The following is an 11,644-nucleotide window of genomic DNA, read 5'->3' as shown; positions in this document are numbered from 1 at the left end:
AGGAACTGGTATTTGAGCAAGTAACTGCAGTCATATATGGAGGCTGAAGTTTCTGGAGGCTTTGTGTTATAGAAGGTGATGTATTCAGAAGAAGGGTGGTGTTTTTTATATTTTACTGTGGTTTATTTTGTAGAGTGTATTTATGTAAGGTATGTAGCTGAGTGATTTAGGCAGTGAGAGCTATGCTGAATTACCCATTTAATCCCCTAACAGGAGATGTGCACCTGTGCAATTGAGGCTAAAGCAGTTCCTGTAGCAAGCTTCTCCAGTACAGAAGACTGGACGTCATCCTACAGGTAAATACAGTTGGATTCAGTGTGGAGGACCATAGATTTAAATAATCAAGCTTAATGAACTATAATTGCTTGGATTTTATCAGAAGTTTCCTCTGGTTAGTTCTTGCATCACATCAGGGAGAGGAAAGTGCAGACTGTGGGTTTTCTGCATCCTGGATAAATGTCACTTCCTTTACCAGTAATGGTAGCTGTATTTTAAAATGAAGGTTGTGAGCTCTGCTCAGAAGACAAAATTTAGAGCAGTAAAGTCTGAGTGGATGCTATAATGCTGTTCCAAGTATCGCAGTACTTAGAAGCAGTGTTTCTCAGGAATGGACTGAGGTGGAAGTGACCTTGCTCTGCACGTGTGCCAGGCTGTAGGGAAGGAACATTACTCTGTTTGTCTGGGGTTCAGTGTGTTAGTCTTCCCTACATGGCCAGCAGCCATATTCCAGGTTTTTTTTGTACAACTTGTGAGCATCTTGAAGAATAGGCACAAGCTTGTGTCTGATTTGATCATGAGTGAAGCAAGCTTGCTTCTTGCAGAGCACCCTAAGGGCAATCCCTAAGTTCTTTTAAAGAATAAGGTATATCAGGCCAGAATACGCAGAAGTTGCCTCTTATCAGTTCTGCTTCCTCTTTGTAATTTCTATTATCTTTGATAAGGATTTGATTATAATAATTCCCATAACTGGTGAGAAATACACTTGGGGAGCAAGAGTATAAGTTTGGACCGCTACCAGGAGGACAGAATGTACTCCCTGCTCAGTAATTTATTAAAGCTAGTAGCACAGCAGGGCTGGTGGAGCTGGTGCTTAGGGTCTGAACAGCATCATTTCCCAGCATTACACTCTTCTATTCTCATTGTTTTAAGCCCATGTTTGTGTTGTCTGAGAAAAGATTGTAACAGAGGTCTGCATTTGCCACCTGCTGTGCTCTGTGCCCAGGGATAGTAATCAAAGAGTAGTGCTACTGGATGTTAGTCTGTGTCTGCTCCAACAGGCTTCTCCTTCGCTCTTCTGGCACTTAATGAGCTGCACTGGCTGCTGCTTCATGAAATACCTCGTGTCATTGAAGATGTTTCCTTGGACCACGTCAGAAATAATAGCAATAATATACAATTGGGGGCAATTCTTGTGCTTTGCTAGTCTGCATTTAATTCACTTTTGAAATCCAACATGGAGCTGGGAGTGCCTCATTTAAGAGCTGTAGCATTTTGATCACATAATGTTGTGTGTGAGATGATGTCCAACATGGGAAATACAACATATCCTTTTTGGAATGAATTAAGGATGGCTTTTATTTTGTTACTGATAATGTAAAATGCAACATAAGGAAATGGAAGGTTTATTTTGTTGTCTGATCTGCTGTTTCTGCAGTTACTTTTATAACAGTTATGCATACCTCTATCTTGATGAAGAATGCTTTTAGAACTCAAAATAAGAAAAATGCCATCAAAATCACTGTTCCTTATATTTGCAGGTTTGATTTGATTATCTTCACATTTGGGCATTGCTGTGAGTTCTTTTCTTCACTCAAAAAAGTCATATTTACATGAAATGTGAATTTACATTTACGTATTTACACATCATACAAGTGATGCTTGATCTTCCATACAATACCAGTGGATATATATATTTTTTTCCCTTCTTTTTTTTTTTTTTTTTTTGTATAATGTATTTTTGGGGCCGTAAACAGGGAGAAAGAGAGAGGACATAAGTTCTTTCCTACTTAAAATTAGGATGTGAATGTGTTCTTAGAGCCTCTCACGAATTAACAGGTCAAAAAGGTCAATAGGATATAATACCAGAAGTTTGCAGAAATGGAAAGTCACCACTAAAAATGCTAATTATTGTGTATTTCTTATTGAGGAAAATGTCAGAGGGTATATTTCCCTACTCCATCTTTTGAAAACGATCATAGAAAATTGGTGTAGAAATGATCTCGATGTTGGAAGTATATACAGAAAATATACTCTGTATTTCTTGCACATCACAGAAACCCACCTGGGTTTAATGAATTGCTCTCCTTCCTCACCTTTCTGGAAGTAATTTTGCTTTTGCTCTGCAAGCTGAAGTTTTACATAATGACACATTTTGATATATTGCTATTATGTCATAGAAGATAATATCTGAGAAAGAAAAACAGAGCAACAGTAAGTGTCACAGAGAATTAATGTTCCAGTTATAAATCTGCAAGCAAATGTGAACAGTCCGTTCTGAAATCTTTCCTATTTCTGGCATAGAAAGACAGCAAAACTACGTTGGTATGTTGCTGGAGTTGTGAAGCTGTGGGAAGTTGTGTGCATGATGTGTGCACGTGGCTCTTTTGTATGGTTTAAATGCAACCAGATCTGCAAATGGTCTGAAGTTGATGTGGAACTACTTGCTGGTTGCACTCTTTCTCCCGTGGCTGCAACTTCAGGGTAGGGAAACAATTCTGAACAGAAAACCTGAGGGTGATTGCACGAGTGGTTTTCTGAAGGCACCACTGAGCATGTGTTTGTGATACAACGAGGTTCTTTCAATGTGTGGAGCTCTTTCCAAGAATACTGGAGGAAGTATGCTCCATTGACTGAGGACATCTATGGTTCTGTTGAAAGACAGAAAAACGAATAAACAGAGCAATATATTTAAACAAACAAAAATGGAAAAAAAAAAAAAAAAAAAAAAAACAAAAAACCAACCACTCTTTTCTCCTAGCTGCCAGAAGCAGCACTGTTTGCTTTAATTCTTTGTTTGCACAGTAAGTAGCCCTTCTAATTGCTGGTTCCAGTTAGAGAGGCAAGTAGGTGTTGCCCATGTCACTAGTGTTATTGGCTTTTCTCTTCCAAGTTCTGTAGCCCATGCAGAATTCCCTGGAAACATTAAGCTTGTTCTTGATATCAATTAATTACAGTCAGTTGCTCCTGAGCAGGGTTTTGGCTCATATCTGATAGAGAACAGCGCAGTGCTGTGCTGTGTGCGACAAGGAAATGACTGGGGCAATCTTTGTGTCTCATCTAAGAGTTTGGCAGATGATTCTTATTCATGCCTGTCTGTTTCTTGTGCACTTAAACATGAGGATGACGTTCTCTTCAATTACGCCTCTAATTTTATCTGTGTTGCTGGATCCCTTTCCAAACAAGTATGATCAATCTATGTACTAATGGTGCTTTTTTTTTTCCCGCTTAGTCTACTATCACCTTTCCTTTTATTTTCATGGAAAGTCCTGATGGTGTGAGAAGGGAATTAATGACATTCAGCAGATCTGCATGATAAATAATGTAATATTTTATTTGTGGCAAATATGACCTTGAGGTTTACTACAGTTAGAGATGTAGTTGGTGAACTTCAGCTTTTTTGCCCTTGCTTACCTACTTGCCAATAAGCTTCTAAAACCAGCATAAGAAGAGTGGTTTCCTGTCTCTTTCCAGTCCTTTTTCCTTAACTTCTCCACAAACTCAAGGCAAAATCAATATGGCTTTTAGTTGCAAATTTTCACTCTTTTCCAAAATAAGCTTCTGCTCATCTGAACGCTGCAGCTGCCCTGGCTCCAAGCAATGTGTGTTTGTATAGGAGATCTGGCTTTGAATGAGCCACTGTAGAGCTGGTAGCCTGCGCTATGGCTCTGAGAAACACAAAACTGATGGCTGTCATTCCTAGCTTGCTCTCACCCTCAATTAAACACTGAAGTCTTTGTTAACGCTTTCATAATGATTGTTTTGGCTATTAGGATTTGTGCCCTGTGAGACAAGCCAGAAAGCCTGTGCTGACACTGGTGCAGTGAGCACACTGCTTGTTTCCATCAGAAGGTGAGGATGCAATGTGGGACTCCCAATAACCTGTAAGTGAGCCCTGGAAAAGATGCAGCTAAAATTAAGCAGTGAGAGCTTTAGCCAGTGCCTTGAGCAATATATGATTTTGAAAATACTGTGTTTTTAAATTATATTTTTGATTGCAAACTAAACACAAACCTGCTTCATAAGCACTAAGTTATTTCTGTTGCTAACACTATTGGATGAGCTGGGTCTTGGATTATTTTCTGATCTATTACTGATAGACCACAGTTTTGGAACCAGTAGGCTATAACAGTTAATTGAAACATCAGAATTGCAGTAATCACATTCTCTTTCTTAGACCACTGAGCTGGCGCTATGGAATTTCAACTTAGTTTAAGGGAATATTGCCATATGAAAGTTCAGTTAGATTGTTAAGTGTTTCAACAGTATCAGAGCAGGGAAATCTGGTTTTCTTGCTTTGGTTCCTTTCAACTAATTATTCTGTCACCAGCACAGTGAGTCACCCAGTACTCTAAAGTTATTTGGTAATATTCTTGGAACAGTCTATAGAACAGTCTATGCTGAGAAGCTGCCCACTAGTACTGACCTATTCTTACTTGGCAGATCAGCTTCTCTTACTCATTAGAAATTCATTCCAGCTGACACCAGAGTCATTATGCTTCTTTCTGTGTTTTGTTCCTGGCAAACTTCTGGTCAAATACCACTTTCCAAACCTGTGTGGTGTTGAAACATCTCTCTGGAAGTGCTGTCAAGCACCCCTTGACAGCTCTATATGCAAAATTTCTCTTTTCAGGCATCTCCATGAGGAACAGCATCTCCAGTGACACAGTTACCTCAAAACTCTGGGGTGTTTGTGCACACAGAGAGAGGAGGAGAGGGTACAAAGGGATGAAAAAGTGGTTTATGTGGTTGTGTGTGAGTAGTATGCCAGAAGAAAAAGCATGTGTTATCCTATGCACTGGAAATAGCCTTGTCCAACCTACCTATTGATGCAAATCCGTGCAGTGAGTGGAGAGATTCATTGGAAGTGCTCTGGATTTTACAAGGCTGATACTGACACATCTGTATTGTGCTTCCCTTTCCTGTAAGCAGTGAAAGAGCAATTGATTATGCAAAAATTCCAAACTGATGATTTCTTGGATGGGAGTAGTTTGAAGGGAATGAGTGCTGCCAAAGTGAAACCCTATTTTGTACCCTTTAGAGAGACTTGGATACCTGTCTTCAAATCAAGAAACTGTGGTAGTGCAGTCTTGCTTTGTAAATGGCTGGTTCTGTACAATACACAAAAGATATATAGCCTCTGAGAAGAAAAGGACTGCCTCTGAAAAATCCCTTCAAGAGCAAAGGGATTGCAAAAACTTGTGCTTCCTGGATCCTCAGGAAAGCTCAGGGCTGAATGCTTCCTTGTAGAGTATGTCTTGCTATGCTGAGGATATTGTGCACTGTTGTTCATGTTGTCTCTTCTAACTGGAGTAAGAGCGGTGGTATTCCTCAGGAATTCTTGTTGTGGGTTTTTTTGTTTATTGATATTGAATGAAGGGCTTAGTGAGTAGTTAGTATTCAAAAATACTTCAGTATTTTACACTTGCATGTACAGTCCTTGGGGGAAAAAATACCCCAAAACTTGTTAAAGCTATGGAACTTGGGTAAGCAGTTTATAGCTAATAGCTAAACCTGAAGGCTAACCTGCACATGACTTAAATGCATGTTTTTACTTATTCTCTGTAGTGACAGCTATGATTGGGATAGAGGAGGAGGCTTTGTTTGAAGCAATAACCATGCTTTGTCATGTGATGAGAGAGCAAGCTGTTTTTTAATCATTGCTCATCAGATCACTTAGAGCTCCCAGACAGCAGTTGAGGTGCTTGAAAGCATTGGCAATTCACCTTTCCTCTGTGCACTGCTGCTTGCAGTAACACCAACTACATGAGAAGGGCTGGAATACCTGCATTAGGAACACAGTTTATCTTCCTGTTAGTGGAAATTGGCACAGTAATAACTAGAAGGAGGGAGAACAAACAAAACAAAACACGCTATTCAGATGGCCAGTGATCCAAATGAGAAAGCTCATAAAGAAGGCCCTAAACATCTGGGGAACTTGAATGCAAATTATGAAAAACTCCCTTCCACACTGCTTCCTTCCTGAAATAAGGGATCCTGAATTGACTTTTTGTGCTCGCCATTTTGGGATGTTGTTTTTTTGTTGTTGCTTGCTGTATACATCTCGTTATCAACACTTCATGGAGGGATAGAATTGCAGTTCTTATTTATATAAAACTCCATTACTTTGCTATTTAGGCAACGCTTTTCAGACTCCTGTTGGGCTTATTTTAGTTCATATTTTTTCCTCTTGTTTTATGCTTATCTCAGTGCTAATTCATTCATTTATGACTAACAGCTGGCTGGTCTCCACAATTCAGATATCTCTGGGAAAAAGCCTGAAACAGAGCCATGCTGTGTACAGTAACAGTAAGGCAGGAATAAGTTACACCTCTCATGCTAGCAACGTTTTTAAAGAATCATTAAAAAAGAACACAAGTGACGCACCTTAATGAATATTTATTAATGTGCTGGAACAACACGAGCTGCTCAATTGGCTACTGTGTGTTCTGTAATGTGCACATACCTATTGCAGTTCTGGTTATGTTAGCTATTAGCCACGTCACCTTCCTCCTGTTGAACAAACTGCAAGTCTTCACAGGAGAGGTAAATATGAATTTTGCCGTTAACAACTTGTCAGGCTGCTTTGTGTGGACTGTGACAGCCAAGGCCAAGTGCAGTTCTGACAGCCTTACAGTCTAATCTGGACCAAGGGGAAGAAGAAAAGCAATGTAGTGTTTTTAGGAGCCCCTTATCGCTGGTGAGAAGAATTCCTATGAGAAAGTTGTCACAGTTTAATGAACTTTAGGCATTTTAATGGGAGATAAGAAGTTCTAAGAATTGGATGTAGACAGGCATTCAAAGGGTATCTTCAGACACATTTTTTCAAGCTTGGTTCGTTAACTGAATCCCACACAATCCTGACACCTCAATTAAAAGCACAGACATAAAATACACCTATAATATTAACACGGCCTTTTGCCTCAGATATTCTACTTTCCATAGAGAGAGACTGTATATAAGAAAATGAAAAACACTTCTGCATGGAGCGTGGTTAAGGTGAGCTACAGCAACCGAAGCTCCGTGTTGCTCCTTCTGGAATGACTGCAATCTCCTGAACAACATTCCCATTGGACTGTTCAGGGCCTTTCTGGGGGTGATGGCTCAGTATTTTGAACACTGGATTAGTGTGGTGAAAGCAGAGTGACCGTTTGGTCAAATGTATGTTTTATGAAAACATCTGTGCAGATGTCAGGACTGGGAGCTGGAATGCCGCTTCCTCACCTGCTGGTTGTAGGCTGATCTTGTAGCTGGTAATTGTACCACAGTTTGGGCAGAAGGAGTGATTATCCAGTTCTCTTACAGAAGGGTAAGCAGAGTTTTGGCTTGGTGTCCTTTGTGCCAGTTGTTCAGCTCTTTCTTGGGGATGCTATGAGGTATCAACAAAGGATGTTCTGTAGGGGAAAAATAAGATCAGACACATAGTACCAGCCATCTGATGATACACAACTAATATCTGGTGTTCTGTTCCAAGATGTTTGACTGCTGTTTGCTGCAGTAACTGACTGGCTTTACTGTGCTGCTCAAGAGGCTGACCAGCTCTACAGTCACAACGTCCAGTGGGTGAGTGAGTGCTGGCTTATCTTACGCAGAGAACCTAGAGGGGAATCTGCATTAACCAGCAGCAAGTATACCTGATGTAACTGGACTAATCAGGACTTTAGTGAGGCCAGATGGGAGCTAAAGGAATAAAAGAAAAAGCAAAGCAGAAAACAAACAGCTCCCTGCTCAAAACCTCTAGAACTTGAAAGGTAAAGGAAGCGTGTGGGTGTTCTACTTGCCCCCCCATCCTCCAATAGTAGTTATTGTACATTTCCATTCTCGACATTATTATCTGCAACTCTAGGAGGGTTTTGACATCATCTGTCAATAGATAGAATTGCTTTATGGCTTTGGTATATTAGATTAGTGGCTGACCAGTACAGTTTGTACTGAATGGGGAAATGTAATTGCAACAGCAGCTTGTGCAGATGTGGTATGCTTGTAGAGATAACATTACAGTTGAAGTAAAATTTCTTTCACCAAACCTGTGGCTTACATACCTAAGAACCAAATTCAGGAGTTGAAAAACAAGCTTAAGGTTAAGTTAAACAAGGAAGTCAGACTTACATATTTTTAAAATGTCTCTCATCTCAAAGGATGAGAGACAAAAAGGAAAACTGAGAAACAAGTACGAAAATCTTCATATATGCCAGAAGGACTAGAAGTGCTTTTAGTGCTGTTGATGAGCCTATTTTTGGAGCCTAGTTTATATTTTGGGGTGTAATTAAATTATTGTGACAGATGTGCTACTGCTTTAATCTGTTGAAGAATGCCTTTCAAATGTCCCTTGTGGCTTTCAAAATGATGCTTGGCAGTAGAGTTCCTTTTAAAAGCATGAATTAGAAAGCAGAGGAAAGCATAACATACATGGTTACATGACAGAAATGGTGGGGTGCATTGTGTTTTTGGTTTTCTCCTCTCTGTGGGGGGTTTTGGATTAGCAGTACTGCCAACTGAAAGCAGTGTTTCCAACTGAACATGAAGTGACTGGCTGACGTCGTTCTGTGAGTTGAAATAAATGCAGAATTGAAGAAGGCAGAAAGGAAATGTGTAGAAATGTACAATTTGCAAGTCTGTGTTTTTCTTTAAATACTGTTTGTTTGTAAAGATACCTTTTAAAATCTCATCTCAACAACACAGATAAGTTCTTTTGCTATTCCCTGCTTGCCCAGATCCTTCCCTTTCCTGTTCAGCCCCTTTTATGGGTCAAGGTCAGCACAGCACTCATACAGGAATAAAATGTAATGTACCTTAAGTTGTTCTACTTTACCTGAAAGCTGCTGCTCCCTTTGTCGCTTTGCCTCTAAAGCACTGCTTTGCGTTTGTTTCTCTTCCTCTTATTTTAACTCATGCTACAAGTATGGGTACGTTCCCCCTTGTGATTCTGTGCTTCTTGTTTCTTCACTTATCTGAGAATCTATTCTGGGATTATTTCTGTGTGGTTGCATCTGCCATTTCAGTTGTCGTGCTGGAGTTAAGTAGGGTACACTTTGTGCTTTTAGCTTCAGTGAACTTTATCACTCGCTGTCCACAGACTTTAATCATGTGTTGATGTAAATTGCTTTTCAGATCTTTTACTTCACACTCAAAATTACGTTAATTGTAAGTAGATGAGCTGAAATGACAAAACTAATGATGTAACTGCTTCTTGATAGAACTCTTCAGACAAGAGACAGCAACAGTGCTAGTTTCCTCAGTGTCTCTGAGCACAGCATCTTCCTCCTGTAAGGTGGAGACCACAAAAATGACCCTCCCTACAAAGACAGCCTGAGAGCTGGAGGTGTTCAGCGTAAAGAGGAGAAGGCTCTGGGGTGATCTGAGATGGGCTGTAAGAAGAAAGGGGACAGACTCTTTGGCAGGGTCTCTGAGATAGGACAAGGGGAAATGGTTTCAAACTAAAGTAGAGAAGATTGAGATTGGATATAAGGAATTTTTTTCCAATAAAGTGGTGGAGTGCTGGCACAAGCTGCCTAAAGAGGTGGTGAGTGCCCCATCCCTGAAGACACCCAAGATTAGGCTGGATGGGGCTGTGAGCACCTGATTGACTGTGGGGGGTTTGAACCAGATGGTCTTTAAGAGTCTCTTCAAACACAAACAATTCTAAGATTTTAAGTCAAGGCTGGTTTAACTCTAAAAGCAGGTGTGCTTTGTACATCAACCAAATCTATTTATGTACATCAATAAATCTATTTGGCAAAAAAAAACCAGTGCAGATTTAAAATTAAAAAAAAAAAAGACAAATAACAGCTATGGAAAACTGACCAAGAGCAGTTTTACTTCACTGGCAACCAAAAGAACGTTGTGCTTCTATTCTGATGTTTCTCATGGGATCCAAATTGTCTCCTTTACAATACTGCCCATACAAATATTTATATTACTTCACTGATATGATTACACATGTGGACCAAATATGACCAGTCTCACTGTTTCAGTGGATGGAAGTGCAAGTTAGGAATGAGAAGACAACTTCCACTCTCCACATCTGGTAGAGTTTAAATTGTTTGCAAGGGTTTTAGAAAGCTTGATGTTAGACATAACGGGAAACAAGGCTTTTTATAGTTTTGTTTCTCTTCATTCTTTTTTAGCTCTTGTTATTTCTGGTCTTGCAGGAATAGTACACTAATTAAAATCATTCTGCCTTCTGAAGCCTCATAGTTGTATTTTAATTGTGGTTTTTAAATGAATTTTTTTTTTCAAATGGAATGTTATGAGAGAAGTCTGGAAAGTTTCTGATTTATATTTGGTGCAGATTGCTTCTTTAAATGCTTCTGTGTATGTAAATGATTAAGCCTGATTAGTTTTTTTTAACTGTGTGTATTAAACGCTTTCCTAATATATAGAATCATACAGTCTTACTGAAATAGAAGCTATAATTTCTTGCCTTGATGGTAGCGTGGCATAGAAGAACATCTTACTAAATAGCTGAGTTTAATCTATATTGTTTCTGTGAGAACTCAACAATTGCATGTAACAGCACAGTAGTGGCATCTAAAACACTGCTGTGACTGATAGATTACAGGAAGTACAAGACTATGCTTAGATTGCCTTTTGGGGTGTGTGGGCAACATTCAGCTTGTGGGTTGCAGTGGGGAGAGGAGGTGCATGGTCTGAGACTTTCCCTTCTCCCAGGTATGAAAATCCCACTGCCTCGCAAGGTCTGTGCCATGGATACAGACCTGGTCATGCTGCACGCATGAGAGGCACAGCTCGATCCCTTGTTATGGCTGGCAGTGTGATGATCAATGTGGAGGCCCTAGGTGAAGAGCAAAGTGGAGAGGAAGAGGCGGCACTGTTTTCTTTAGGGCTGTTTTGCCAAGAAACCTATAGGAGTTGTTCAGAAATGTTTGTAGAGACCAAACAGTGGATGTGAGCACAGTGAGGCAGAGGATGGTGTGTTTCAGTGGTGGTACAGTGGGTCACCTCTCCTGGTGCGTGTCTTTACAAGAGCAGCATGCTCTTGTTCATCACTGCAGCAGTACATAGCTAATGGTTGTTCTGTTCAACTGGGTTGGAAAAAGTGTTTTTTCGTGTTTTTTTTTTTTTTTTTTTAGCTGAAAACTTGCTCTATCAAATAGTGCTATTTTGCTTTTTGTATCTGTTGTAGTTTCCATGGAAATAAATAAGAGGTGTTACTCTTGAAGTGACCTACATAGTATGTCTGTATATCTAGTGGACTTTCTTACCACTGGTTTTTCAGCTCTGTTACTCTTCCATGAGTTCTCAAATGCAGAAAGCACTAATGCCCTGTGTTAGTTTTTTTTTTTCCAAGAAGACTGCATGCATTACCATAGTATAAACATATGACAATCAAGTTCTCTGTGTCCAGAAGTCCTTCCAATTTACATCATGGCTAAAGCCTCGCTGCCTCAGAGTCACGAGATGTACT

General features: G+C 39.9%; 1 long non-coding RNA gene across 1 annotated transcript in view; it reads left to right on the top strand.

The window, feature by feature from the left end:
- LOC116230384 (uncharacterized) overlaps positions 1-11,644 on the top strand; it is a 32,320-nt gene continuing 20,676 nt past the window's right edge. Inside the window, exons 1-3 of the long non-coding RNA XR_004167215.2 lie at positions 1-75; positions 214-296; positions 3,990-4,100. This is a non-coding gene — a long non-coding RNA (uncharacterized LOC116230384). The remainder of the gene's footprint in view (positions 76-213; positions 297-3,989; positions 4,101-11,644) is intronic.

This window comes from Phasianus colchicus, chromosome 9, assembly GCF_987193195.1.
Source record: "Phasianus colchicus chromosome 9, bPhaCol1.hap1.1, whole genome shotgun sequence".
Classification (NCBI taxonomy): Eukaryota; Metazoa; Chordata; class Aves; order Galliformes; family Phasianidae; genus Phasianus; species Phasianus colchicus.
The sequence above is the reverse complement of the archived record's forward strand: the minus strand, read 5'-3'. Positions and strand labels throughout refer to the sequence as shown.